The sequence below is a fragment of the Pezoporus flaviventris genome, unplaced genomic scaffold (genome assembly GCF_033815535.1).
Source record: "Pezoporus flaviventris isolate CSIRO_AGI_PZ_B2104156 unplaced genomic scaffold, CSIRO_AGI_Pfla_v1 ptg000007l, whole genome shotgun sequence".
NCBI classification, from domain to species: domain Eukaryota; kingdom Metazoa; phylum Chordata; class Aves; order Psittaciformes; family Psittacidae; genus Pezoporus; species Pezoporus flaviventris.
This window is the reverse complement of record NW_026892555.1, coordinates 71,030,598-71,045,230: the sequence shown is the minus strand read 5'-3', so window position 1 is coordinate 71,045,230 and position 14,633 is coordinate 71,030,598. Positions and strand designations below refer to the sequence as shown.

The 14,633-nt window shown below is 43.1% G+C and overlaps 1 protein-coding gene across 2 annotated transcripts in view; it reads left to right on the top strand.

Annotated features, from left to right (window-relative positions):
- The first annotated feature begins 6,245 nt into the window (after positions 1-6,245).
- Positions 6,246-14,633, top strand: part of IKZF1 (IKAROS family zinc finger 1) — a 105,862-nt gene continuing 97,474 nt past the window's right edge. For both annotated transcript variants that reach the window (XM_061449145.1, XM_061449139.1), the window contains exon 1: positions 6,246-7,245. The gene's annotated coding sequence lies outside the window, so the exon portion shown is untranslated. The remainder of the gene's footprint in view (positions 7,246-14,633) is intronic.

Genomic DNA, 14,633 nt, shown 5'->3' with positions numbered 1-14,633 from the left:
ACCTCCCTGGGCAACCTATTCCAGTGCCTCACCACCCTAACAGGAAAGAATTTCTTCCTTATATCCAATCTAAACTTCCCCTGTTTAAGTTTTAACCTGTTACCCCTTGTCCTATCACTACAGTCTCTAATGAAGAGTCCCTCTCCAGCATCCCTACAGGCCCCCTTCAGATACTGGAAGGCTGCTAGGAGGTCTCCACGCAGCCTTCTCTTCTCCAGGCTGAACATCCCCAACTTCCTCAACCTGTCTTCATACAGGAGGTGCTCCAGTCCCCTGATCATCCTCGTGGCCCTTCTCTGGACTTGTTCCAACAGTTCCATGTCCTTTTTATGTTGAGGACACCAGAACTGCACACAATACTCCAGGTGAGGTCTCACAAGAGCAGAGTAGAGGGGCAGGATCACCTCCTTTGACCTGCTGGTCATGCTCCTTTTGATGCAGCCCAGGATACGGTTGGCTTTCTGGGCTGCAAGCGGACACTGCCTGCTCATGTTCATTTTCTCATCAACCAACACCCTCAAGACCTTCTCCGCAGGGCTGCTCTGAATCTCTTCTCTGCCCAAGGTACATCAAGGTACACAACTGCCATGGCATCCTGAAATTGACCCTTTGGCTTGAAAGTTGCCTAGACTTTGAGGCTGTGTCTGTACTGATGAAGTAAAACACATTAAGGGCCACTTGATGGCACTTGGGTCAAGTAACAGCCAATGTCTGTACTGTTAACTTGGCGAGACTCCAAAACAAGGATGCCACTGGTAAGAAGAATTGGTAACTCCTGCCAATTTCTGAATTTATGTCTGAGATGTTTTTGGGCCAGTGGAGAAGAATGCCGTTCAGCAAACCAAAAATAGGTCAGGCATCATGCTAAAAATCTAATAGCATAGCTGTTCCAGTTGTATAGCAAAGAACAGTCCCCTGAGGTGTTTAATTTGCTCACATAGACACAGTTGCAGAAATCTGTTTCAGAGTATGCATGGAATTACCTGGCACAGTGCATACATAAGCTAGATCAAGTTCCAGAAGACAACAGTAACAATAAAGGAACAGCTCCCTAAGAAGCCTATCCTGTGAATCAGGATATGCCCTTGTGAGGAAGTGATATGGGTAGGATTCACAACTTCTATGGGAATAAGATGGCCATAAGTTTCAGAAAAGAATCATGGAGTCATAGAAAAATGTAGTTTGGAGCTCTGGATGTTATCTATATAAACCCCCATTCAAAATCTGGCCTTCAAAGTATGTTGCCCAGGGTCTTGCCCAACTGGCTTATGAAAAATCTCCAAGAATGGAGACTCCACATTTGTGTGGGCATCACATTCCAGTCTTTCCCAACTCTCCCTGTGAGCATCTTTTTTTTGTGTTGTCTTTGTTAACATCTGTGACTGTTGCCTGATGTCAACTCGGCAATTGCACCTCAAAGAAACACTGGACTCCATTACAAAGTTCTAACCTTTCTCTGATTATTTGAAGATTGCAGTTAGTTACACCCTCCCATCTGACTCCTTCAGGATAAAGTTCCTTAGTCCTTAGATGATGTGCTTCAAGCCCCACACCCACCTCTGTGTCCTGCCTTTGGACACTCTCCTATTTGTCTGTAGTAACCTCCCCTATCTCCAGGCAGCTTATGGTTTATCCAGCCTTGTTGAATACTGTAAGCCAGGACACTACTGAACGTCGATAGCACATAAAGGAGATGTGGAAAAGAAGGGAGAAAGAAGATAAAGTAGTTTTCCCAGGCTGTTTTTTTTGTTATAAAGTGCTGTGAAAATTACACTTTTTCGTAAACAATAGGGTTTTATATAGACACAGTAAATATGCTAGTATGTGTGTGCATCTGTATGTTAGATGTATATGTGCGTGTGTCTGTGTGTGTGTCTGTGCATATGTTTATATATGTGTTTATATACCCATGTGTGTATCTTCCACTGGCTGGGTTAAGGTGGCTACACACCAAGTGTTTCAGACAGCCCAGCTGCAGGTTTTCACCTGCACCTGCAGTTCATGCCGCTCCTTAGGCACTCTTTCCCACATTCCCTTGGTCTAAATTAGGGATGTGGTTTCCCTTATGAGATGGGGAGACCTCAGCATTTGACTCTGTGCTACCTTTAAGGCACTTTTTCTGGTTTGGCCCAGAGTGGCTGTTCATTATAAGAGAATTTACTTACATATTCATTTCTACACTGCCCTGGGAGCAATATGTTACCTTGCAACCCTAAGTCCCCCATCCCGAGAGGCAGTTCTGTAACATGCATGCTGGTTTTTAGCCCAGGATAGGGTATCAATTGACTTGCAACCACTAACCTCTTTCCATACACCGCTCACTGGCAGTGTGCTAAGAATTTCTTTTATAATAGCTACTTCTCACTCTAATTTACCTTTCAAGTGGGCTAATGAAATGCAGCGCTACAGTCCAGCCATATTAAGAAACAACATGAAAAAAATCCCTCCACACCAATTCTGGAGTACTGAATAGCAGAGAAAAAGAATCTAATATGACAGAGACAGGCTCCCATCGTATTTGTAAAACTTCCCCAGGAAGGAAATCTTGTCAACTTTCAAAAGTTCCTCATCTATCCAGACATTTCAGTTAGAGCTGTGTTTTTTGTGTATAATAAATTGCTTCTAGTTGGCTGAAAATCATTTTTTAGCTCTTATCTCTGTGATCGGTTACCTCTGCTGTTCTTTAATGGCCTTCACCTCATTATGCAACTAGTCATTAAAAGCTTAGTATCCAGTACAATGGTAGCTTATGTAAAGTGATCTATGAGAGCTTTATATGGGCTTACCAGCCGCAGCCTTAATTTTACTCATTCGTCTTAATTTTTTGTAATCATTTTTTGTAAAAAGGGTATAATGTCAGGCATGCTTCCCTGCTACTGACAGATCCAATCTAGCAGATAATTACCATAAGGAAATTGATGTTTTAGTGTGCAGGGGAGAATTTAATTTACTCAGACATCCTACAGTACAATGCATTCCAAAAGATATGAGGATTTAAGTTTTTAAGAAATTAAATTTCACTATTTAACATGATTACTTATGTTGAACATCATTAACTAGCTTTTTTTTTTTTTAACTGTTTGATATAATTACAAGAACAGTTATTTGGTCTAAAATCCAAAGTCCTCTTTAAATAAGGGTTAAGGATCCATGAAGTACAAAAAAGAAGGTTGCATTCTTCCTCTCCAAAACCAGCCTTCCAGCAATAGCATTAAAAAATCTATAGAGATTAACCGAACCAATGCATGAGCTATAGAGCTTTTTCCAATGATGTTTTAATAGATCCTTTATATCAACCCATTCCACCTCAACTCCATCAGTCAGGAAAGCCTTTTCAGTCCTATTCACAAATACAAATTGCTTATAACATTTCAAAAATTAGAAAACCATGAAGGAGGTGCTGAGTTCCCAATTAAGCAAGGTGATTAACTTCTGTTGAATTTGGGGCATTTGATTACTTCAAGAGAAATCCATGGGATTTGGAATTAGATTAATTCAATTAATCGCTATAAAAATGTTTACTCCCCATGAGAAAGCATTCTTTCTAACCTACAGCATATATACTTTGCAAGCAGAACACACAAAGCACAACCAGGAAGGCCCAAAAGGTTAGGTCTTTGGTAAAATAAAATTTTAAAATCCTGAAAAACCTTCTTCTATGAAGTCCAGAAGCTTTGCTTTGATCACTGAACTTCCTTGTTAATATTTCAACCTGAAGTTTGGAGCAATGGAATTCTGTGCTCTTTTTACTTCACATTTGTTTGAAGTTTTAGTGAAGATTTTAAGACAACTTCTCCTTCTTTCCATTTGTCATGAGGGTGTAGAGTCAGAGAACAAAAACTAAAAACAGTCAAGAGTTTATGACAAGTACCTGTGAATTGCAGGATCTATCAATAGAATGTGAACAGGATCTGCAGCTACCTCATCCTTTTCACTGTTGGACAGAGCTAGTGCTGATTTAAAATATTCTCTCAGGACATGTTTTTCATTCTGGATTAAAGTGCCCTCTGTGAGGTTAGGAAGCTCTTATCACATGACACTCTGGAAATGATGCTGGCCAGAACACCTTTATGAGCAGAATCAGGACAGGGAGGTTTTTGCTTTAGTCTGGAACTGGAGAAAGCCCATCTGCTCCTGACCACCCACGGTCTAATAACCGTTTCTAGATTGTACAGACAACTTCTGATCAGATGGTGTTTTATCTTACTCTTAGTTATTTAGATAAAAGACTTTAAAAACAAAGAACTATTTCAGTAGGGATAGAATAAGGCCAACTGTTGGTGCCTCAGATAATCTCCCTGAAAATAGTTTCTGTCTGTCTTTTCTTAAAACAGCTTTGTCAAAAGCACACTTTTTGTGTTTGCTGAAGTGAAGCTAAGAAACTGCAATTAGGAGAAGGAATTATATGACTCAGTATTATTTCTAAAATACAAGGTAAAACCATGACATTTTTAGTTACAACTATAGATGAAATGTGTAAAATGGAAAGAGCATAATGTCAGCAATGACATCAGTGCTCAGTTCGAAGTAGCTGTTTTTTAGAAGAGCTGCACTTGTAAGAATGCCCCAAAATGCACAAAAGGGCCAATCAATAACAGTGAAAGCACAGAGGATATGACAGTGTGCCCTTACACAGCCTGAAGGGACTGCACACCTTTGGTGTCAACATCTCTCCCAGGTGACGGCTTTCCTGGGAAGGGATGGCTAACAGGGGTGGAGGAAGGAAGAGGGAGCATTGGCTGCATGCAGCAGACATTGCCTGCTGTGGTGCTTGGCTCAGATTATTTCTCTTCCAAGTGAGTAGACCACTTACACTGGAAAATATTTTCTCCTCATTTTTTAACCATGGTCAAGCTTCTGCTAGCAAAGTTCTTCTACAGAATTTCTGAGGAAATTAAAACAAACAGAAAAGCAATAGTTTAAAAGCAATTATTTCACTTTCTGTAACTTGCTTACATAGAAATCCCTTTCTCTGAGAAGAGATCCTGCCTGGTAGTTATTTGCCTAAAGAGTAAGCTAGGCTTGTCCGTGCTTCAGAAAGGGGGGCCTTGGCAGCTTAGGAGATGAGCAGTTGGGAGAGGTATATTTATCACCTGTGCAAGAACACCAAGGCCTCCCTCCCACAGGTATTTGCAGTCTTTAAGAAATCCCAGTCCTAGAACTTTCAAAACCAGTAAAGGAAAAACTATGAAGTTCAATGGGCCCTCATTCAGTATCTCTAATTGTACTTTCTGAATCATTTTCCAGCTTAGTCTGCATGTGGGTTTGGCACCCTAGCTGTGCCTTTGCTGAGCACTGTGTTGCCTGCTAAAAAACTTACATATACAGTATCTCTATGGAAGACAGTGCACACTTACATATATACATTTTTACTATATATGTATTCCTTAACAGAAACATAAAAGTATAGTTAGTGTAAAAAGTATATACTTTATATACCATATATATGAAAAAGTATATAAACTCACAACTGTTCACTAAGGCATGCACAGACACATGTTGTCAACTCCAATCCAGCAGCCTTCTAGCCTAGGAAATATCCTGCTTTTTCAAAAGGCTCTCTTTACAATTGTTTGTAAAACCCCTAACTTCCACTGGAAGGTAACCAGAGACCATTTTTTAAGATGGTGGTTGCTGATTTCCCTTGTCTTCTTCCTTTTCTCTTTTTTTTTTCCTTTTCTTCAAAAGAATGAGCTGTTCGATGTCACTTTTTTCATCCACAGATTCACAGAACCATTTGAGTTGGAAAATACCTTTAAGATCATCAAGTCCAACCAGTAACCTAACCTTGCCAAGTCCACCGCTAAACTATGTCCCTAAGCACCCCATCTAAGTGTCTTTTAAATACCTCTAGGAATGATGACCTGACCGCTTCTCTAGGCAGCCTGTTCTAATACTTGACAACCCTTTCAGTGAAAAAAACTTTTCCTAATATCCAATCTAAATCTTCCCTGGTACAACTTGAGGCTGTTACCTCTTGTCCTATCACTCTTTACTTTGGAAAAGAGACCAATCCTCGCCTCACTACAACCTCCTTCCAGGTAGTGTAGACAGTGATAAGGTCTTTCCTCAGAAAGAGAGTTCTCCAGATTAAACACCCCCAGTTCTCTCAGCTGTTCCTCATAAGACTTGTGCTCCAGACCCTTCACTGGCTTCGTTGCCATTCTCTAACACCTCAGTGTCTCTCTTGTAGTGAGGGGCCCAGAACTGAACACAGTATTCAAGGTGCAACCTCACCAGTGCCAAGTACAGGGGGATGATCACTGCCCTGTCCCTGTTGGCCGCACCATTTCTGATACAGGCCAGGATGATGTTGGCTTCTTGTCTGTGTGGGCACAATCTGGCTCATGTTCAGCCAGCCATCAGTCAGCATCCCAGGTCCTTTTCCGCAGAGCAGCTCAGAGAAGGAAAGATGAAATACCCTATACCAGTGCAGAGCAAGGACCACATTCCAGGTATTTCCCTGGGAAAGCCGAGTCTCGCCTCTCTGCCTGAGGTCTTTGGACTCCCAGTGTTCAGAAGACATCAGGATTATCATTCACGAAACAATCCAAAAGTAAAACCCCATGGTTACTCTTTGCCTAGAGTCGCGTGAGGCAGAGCCTGTCACTGCACACTGCGGGCAGCCAGGGGCACATCTGAAGGGAGCACTACTTTGAGTGGAATATGGATAGGAAAAACAGATTCAGAACGAATGAGAAAGAGAGTTGTTTCTCACTCAGGCGGAAGAGCAGACAGCTTCTCATCTTGCTTCTCTTTAAGAAGGCAACAGGAGAGCTCTAGGAACACCTGGGCTCCCCAGCTGCTCTGGGGGGCAGCCATTTTGCAGCAGTCACAGCTCTTGTCCTGACACTGACCCCGCAGGACAATCCCTGTAAAACGATGGCAGGGTCCCGAGAGCACTAGTAGGTCTTCATGGCCATGAGCAGACTCATCTGGGGCCTTTACCCACCCCTCTGCCCACAGGTTCCATTGCAGGTACCCAGCCTGCCCTGCGCTGCTGCTCCACAGTGAGCTCAGGCCTGCAGGGTACCAGGCCCCAGCAGGGCTGTTCTTCAACAGTCTGCACCCAGCCGTGCTGGACACAGCCACCATCAGGCACTGGGTGTGGAGCAAAGGCAAGGAAGGCTCAGTCTGGAGGGCAGCAGGTAAGTCCCTGCCATCTTTGCACAAGTGTGGTGGCACTGGAAAGCAGAGTGTGGGAGGCTTCACCGCCGGCAACACAGATCTTCAAGCTGTCCAAAGGTATGTGCATTATGCTGATTTTTTAAAGTGTGGGGCTGTTAAAAGGTTGCCTGTGGTAGATGATAGGTTGATTATGAGCCTCAGTGTGCCCTTACAGCCAGGAGGGCAAATAGCATCCTGGGGTGCATCATGAGGAGAGCGGCTAGCAGGTCAATGGAGGTGATGCTCCCTCTCTATTCGAGCCTAATGAGGCCCCATCTGGAGTACTGTGTCCAGTTCTGGGCTCCTCTGTACAAGACAGACAAGGAGCTACTGGAGAAGGTCCAGAGGAGGGCTACACGGATGATCAAGGTCTGGAGCATCTTTCTTACAAGGAGAGACTGCAGGAGCTGGGCCTGTTTAGTCAAGGGCAGACTGAGAGGGGATCTTGTTAATGCATGTAAATATCTCAAAGGTGGGTGCCAGGAGAATGGTGCCAGACTCTTATCAGTGGTGCCCAGAGATAGGACAAGGAGCAATGACCATAAACAAAAGGTGGCAGAGCATTGAACAGGCTGCCAGGGTGGTCGTGGAATCTTCATCTCTGGAGACATTCAAAACCCACCTGAATGCATTCCTGTGTAACTGCTCTGGGTGGCCCTGCCTTGACCAGGATATAGTTCACAAGACAATACAAAAGTAAACCCCAATGGTTACTCTTCGGCTAAAGCTGTGTGAGGCAGACCCTGTCTGCAGGCAGCCAGGGGCACCTCTGAAGGGACATCTGCCCCTTAAGTCTTGTGCACCTCTTTCTCATCATTTCCAAACCTGCTTTTCAAAATCAGATGATCTCTAGAGGTCCCTTCCAACTCTAACAATTCTTTGATTCTGTGATTCCGTAAAAAGTTAATATTAAGTTAGTCTTAAAGGAAAATAATTACCCTATAACAGATTTTTTCCTTAAGGTTTTCTCTGAGTTAAATTCATTTCAATTCTGGTTTTCTTGTCATTAAGTAAGTGATTTTGTGGCTTATGGTTTAATAATTATGTTTTATTATAGCTGAGGCTGTCTAACATAACAGAGGATAGGCTGGGGTTTTTTCTTCAGCTGTGACCCAAGTTTTTCCTGAAACCTTCTGCAGCAATCCTGACAGGGAAGTGAAGGGTAGCGCTGCCATTTTCCAAAGAGGTGGCAGTTGCCAACCCCCATTCTATGAATAATTATGCATGTGCTTAGGGCCATCACATTGGAGGTTTCTGTTAATTGCAACAATGTTGCTCATTCCAGTAAATATATATGTAAGCAGGCTAGCAATTGCCTAGATAAATCCCTTTTCTGATATTTTGAATTTGCTGGAGAGGAAGAGATGAGGGAGAGAGGAAGCTGCAAGGAGTCTGCAGGGTTGCCTAAGGGAAGGGAACTTACCCAGGTGCTGGGGAAGCTCAAGACTGGGACCTGTGCTGACATTATCAGCACAGGCAGGCTGACAAGCCTTCCAGGGCCATACAGTTGCTCCAGGAAAGACCCCTGGAATGGAAAATTCATCTGTGCCTCACATTTGACATAGTCTTCATCCTTGAATCATAATTACTGGTCTGCAAGTTCCCTATTTGAGGAAGAAGCAGTCAGGGAAGATAGAGTTTTAGGGAAGGACAGGAAATGAGCATGCTGATGGTTGGGAAAGATTGCAACGGAAGTGGTGAACCTTGACGACTTTGGGAAAGAGGGACATGGGGTTGAAAAATGCAATGACTGGAGGAAGAAATGGAGATGAGAATAAAATGGCTGGCAATAGTAGAGGAACCATAAAGGGAAGAGGTGCAGAGGTGTACATGATTTAAGGGGCAGAGGACAAATATCTACTTGTCAAAGCAGAGAAGCAAGTGCCTAGGTGTGTAAACAGGTAGGAAAGGATAAGTGTATGGGGGTAATAGGTAAAAGTTTCTTTCTACTAAGGGCAAAGCCAAAATTTCCATTGCTTTATAAATAGATGGCCTTGGGCTTGCAGACAAAAAATAAGAAAAGCTATGGAGAAACTTTGCTACTACTGAATAAATTGGTAACCATTGAGTGTAAATACTAACCACCTGACTCAAACACACATTATCTAGAGACAACTTTACTGAAAAAATTAAGAGTCATCTCCCTCCCCCTCCCCAAACCACCAAAAAAAAAAACAAACCCTAACCCCAAAACAACCCCTACTTCACCAAACTGTTTGACATGTCATGAAGCTAGACACAGGAACTGGTTTGGGGGTTTCGTTTGTTTTCTATTTTGGACATTAGCCTCAAGAGGTAGAGGAAAAGAATATCAGACATCTAGGAACTAAAACTGGAAAAGACTCTGCTTCTGTCCCAGAAATCACCATACTGTTCGGTATGAACATCTGTAGTAATTTATATGCTTACTGTTCTGAAATCTGCCAGCCAATATGAGCAGTGGGTTATTTGATTCCCCTTGCTATTTTTAAGTGTTCTTTTTCATAAATCAAAACAAAGGCTTTTAGGGACTGAGTAGTCTTTTCTTCCAGGCATGCACTGTATTTAAGAGCTGAAAAAAAAGAACTGTTCAGACAAACCATATGACTAGTACTTGGATGTAAGGTAGACTTAAATTGTTGTGGCTTAAAGCCATACTTCTAAAGCCAGGGTAAGGGACTTCACAAAAAAAAACTCACTCATTTGGTATGGCCCTGTGACTTTAATGAGGTGGGCAATGAGGAAATGGGGAAAGAAGCCTGAGGAGATTCAAGAAGCACTTCAGGGCCTTGGGAGGAATGGTTCAAGGTTCGGGAGCCCAAATAGTGTTCTTATTCCTTCTGCCACTCGCAATCAATGACAATGGTTACATCAGAAAAATCTCACTAATTCCTGGCTCCATGACTGGTATCAGAGCCAGAATTTTGTGGGTTTTCACCATCAGTGAGTCTACATGGCAAAAAAGCTGCTGGAGGCAGATGGGGTATGCCTGTCCCAAAGGGAGAAAAGGATCCTAGCCCAGGAGCTAGCAAGGCTTATAGAGAGGGCTTTAAACTAGGTTGAAGGGGGCTTGCTAGAAATGAGCCAAGTGGTAACATGCCACCTCTGGAGTCCAGATCCACGGGGCAACTTAAATGTATTTGTGCTAATGCCTGCAGCATGGACAACAAGCAGGAGCTGGAAGCCATTCTGCAGCAGAGAAATTATGACATCAGAGAAACATGGTGGAATGATTAACATGATTGGAATGCTGCAGTGGATGGCTATAGGGTCTTCAAAAGAGATAGGCCAGGAAAAAGAGGTGATGGGGTTGAGTTGTATGTCAGGGTGTGCATTGACTGCCTTGAACTAAATGTTGTAAGTGAGAAGGCTGAATGTTTGTGCGTGAAGATCCGGGGGAAGGCCAACCAAGCAGATATCCTGGTAGGAGTCTGTTACAGACCATCTGGCCAGAATGAAGATACAAATGAAGTGTTTTCAAACAACTGGGAGAATTTCATGGTCGCTTGCCCTTGTTCTCGTGGGGGACTTCAACCTATCAGATGTCTGCTGGAAGTACAGCACAGCAGTGAAGAGACAATCCAGGAGGTTCTTGGAGGGTGCTGACGATAAATTCCTAATCCAGCTGGTCAGTGAGCCAGCTAGGGGAGGTGCCTGGCTAGATTTGCTGTTCACAGAGGACTGATGGGTGATGTGATGGCTAGAAGCCATCTTGAGCAAAGTGATCACGAAATGATTGAATTTTCAATCCTTGGAGAAGTCAGGAAGAAAGTCAGCAAAACCTCCGCCTTAGACTTCTGGAAGGCTGAGTTTGGCCTGTTTAGGATGCTGGTTGGCAGAATTCCTTGGGAAACCTTGCTGAAGGACAAAAGGATCCAGGAAGTCTGGACACTCTTCAAGAATGAAATCCTTAAGGCACAGGAGTGGGCGGTCCCAATGTGGCAAAAATCAAGCCAGCGCAGAAGACACCAGCCTGGCTGAACAGGGAGATAGTGCTGGAACTCAGGAAAAAGAATTTATCACCTGTGGAAGAAGGGACAGTCCAGCCATGAAAAGTACAAGGATATTGTTAGGTTATGTAGATAGAAAATTAGAAAGGCAAAGGCTTTTCTTCCATTCCTTCAGATGGAACTAGATCTGGCCACTACCATAATGGATAATAAAAAGTACTTTCACAAATACATTAGCAATAAAAGGAGGACCAAGGAGAACTTCCATCCTCTACTGGATACTAGGGAAAACTTAGTGACTGAGAATGATGAAAAGGCTAACGTACTTAATGCAGCCTTTGCCTCAGTCTTTAATAGTCACATGAGACATCCTTAGGGTACTCAGTTCCCTGAGCTAGATGGCAGAGGTGGGGAGCTGAAGTCCCCATAATTCAGGAAAAAGTGGCTAGCGAGCTCCTGTTCCACCTAGATGTACATAAGTCTACGGGGCCAGATGGGTTACACCCAAGAGTGCTGAAGGAGCTGGCAGAGGAGCTTGCTAAGCCACTCTCCATCATCTATAAGCAGTCCTGGTCTATTGGGCAGGTCCCTGGGGCTTGGAGGCTGGCCAGCATGATGCTTCTCTACAAAAGGGGCAGGAAGGAAGACCCTGGCAACTAAAGGCCTGTCAGCCTGACCTCAGAGCTAGGAAAGGTCATGGAGCAGATGATCCTGAGTGAGATCATAAAGCACATGCGGGAAAACGGAGGAATCAGGCCAGTCAGCGTGGGTTCATGAAGGGCGGGTGCTGCTTGACCAACCTGATCTCCTTCTACAACAAGGTGACTCCCCTGGTTGATGAGGGAAAGGCTGTGGACATCGTCTATTTGGACTTAAGTAAAGCATTTCACACTGTCTTCCACAGCATTCTCCTGGACAAATTGGGTGCTCATGGCCTGGATAGGTGGATTATTCACTGAGTTAGAAACTGGCTGGGTGATCGAGCCCAAAGAGTGGTTGTAAATGGTGTCACATCTAGTTGGTGACTGTTTACTAGTAATGTTCCCCAGGGCTCAGTACTGCGGCCAGTGTTGTTTAATATCTTTATCAATGATCTGGATGAGGGGATCAAGTGCACCCTCAGTAAATTTGTGGATGACACGAAGTTGGCTGAGACTGCTGATCTGCTGAGGGATAGGAAGGCTCTGCAGAGGGATCTAGACAGGCTGGATCAACAGGCTGTGGCCAATGGTATGAGGTTCAACAAGGCAAAGTGACAGGTCTTGTATTTGGGCCACAAAACTACCATGCAGCACTACAGGCTTGGGGAAGAATGACTGAAGGCCGCTAGGTGGAAAAGGACCTGGGGGTGTCAACTGGTGGCCAGCTAAACATGAGCAAGCTGGTGCCCAGGCGGCCAAGAAAGACAACGGTATCCTGCCCTGTATCAGAAATAGTGTGACCAGCAGGGCCAGTGAAGTGATTACCCCTCTGTATTGGGCACTGATGAGGCTGCACCTTGAATACTGTGTTCACTTTTGGGTCCTTCACTACAAGAAAGACATTGAGGTGCTGAAGCAGGTCCAGAAAAGGCCCACAAAGCTGGTAAAGGGTCTGGAGAATAAGTCTGAAGAGGAACAGCTGAGGGAACTGGGGTTGTTTAGTCTGGAGAAATCTCAGAGAGGGGACCTTATCGCTCTTTAAACTACTTGAAAGGAGGTTGTAGTGAGGTGGGGGTCGGTCTCTTCTCCCAAATAACAAATGATAGGACGAGAATTAATGGCCTCAGGCTGTGCCAGGGGAGGTTTTGGCTGGATATTAGGAACAATTTCTCCACAAAGAGGGTAATCAGGTATTGGAAGAGGCTGCCTAGAGAAATGGTGGAATTGCCGTCCCTAGAAGTGTTCAAAAACTGTGTAGATGAAGCCCTCAATGATATGGTTTAATAGTGATCTTGGCAGTCCTGGTGTAATGGTTGGACTTGATGATCTCAAAGGTATTTTCCAACCTAGCTGATTCTATGGTTCTATGATTATTCTTCTTCCAAAGACATGACTTTAAAATTATGATTAAAAAAGCTGCTCAAGAAAGGCCTATCCTCATTTAGCATTCTTACATCCAGTTAAATATTCTGATTTATTTGTGTTAGATCTTTAGTTAATTTCAATGTGGCCAACCAGCAGAAAGGCTGTTACTGACTTTAGTGGGCTTGGAACAGGCCTGTTTAAGGGCAAGTAGAGCAGGTACTTGAAACATGTCCTCATTGAACTCGGAGCCAAAGGTATAATATCACGCTATGATGCCAATTGATATAAAGAAGACTGCCCAGCTAGTTTTGCACTAGAGTCACAGAATTTAGACAAAGAAATCCCTGGAGAAGTCAGTCTGCTGCAAGCTGTGCAAACAAGTGCTGTGGTTCGATATTGAGTGGGTGAAAAAGAATCAAACCAGTGGATTGGTACCTAGGTGATAGAGAATAGATTCATAACTGCTTAGGAAAGTTCTTCCATGAAAAACTCAGTTATTTTTTTAAGTAAGTCCATTTTCATAGCCAAGTAAAGGACAAAAAGTGTACTAAAATTTTCCTTGCTTTTATTTCTTCTACTAATTCCCTTTTATATGGGAATTCACTCACACATTCACTTTCTTCCTCTTCTCTAAGCAATCTGTTATCCCAGTGATATCTGTTCTTGGATGTCTTAATTTCAAATAAATTTCCAGCAAGTGAAGAAATTAAAATGAATCATCATAACCTTCAGTTTGCAGAACCTAAAAGAACAAGAAAAGGTTTCTTGTGTGTGAAATCAAGTCAGTAGTTCAGAGTTTGATAAGAAATGATCTAGCAAATGTTTAATCATTTATATTTAGCCACTGAGATTTCTTTCCAGCTTGGAGACAAAGATTTCAGACTGGGGAGATATCTTCTGACCCACAAATATTTCCCTACCCCATTGAAAATGAAACATGGGGTTAAGACAGCTTTAGATACAAGTTGACCTATGGTCTGATCAGTCAGGGACTTTCACCAGAGAAGCAGGTCCAAGTCTTCACAGATGAGGAAAACTTCCACATGCTGAAAGAGTGCCATAAACATTTAGTTACAAGTAAGTTGCTCCTCTTCTGCAGGGATCATTGGCTTTTTTTTTTTTTTTTAATGTCTTCATTCTCCATCTAGGGAAAGAAGTACATTTTGGTATAGGATATTTTTGGGGGGAGATTCAAATTCTTTCCTGGGAGATTTCAAATAAAAACTGGACTACAGGTGTAGGATAAATGTCCCAGATAGTGACTCATTCCAGTTAGGTTTGAAATGAGGAGTAGCCTTCAGTTTTAAATGTCAGTCATTTATATCTAGTAATGAATATTTCTAGTTTCAAGCTGACTAGTGTAAGGGCATCTGTGTTTCATTCTAGAGCAATGAGAATCAGAGGACTATAAAAGAACAAGAAAAAATAAATATATTTAGCAATAACCCATTTGTCTATGAAAAAATCACATATTAATGCAAAGCACAAATGCCCATGGACATCCAGCTTTATAGATGACCTAAACTGGCAG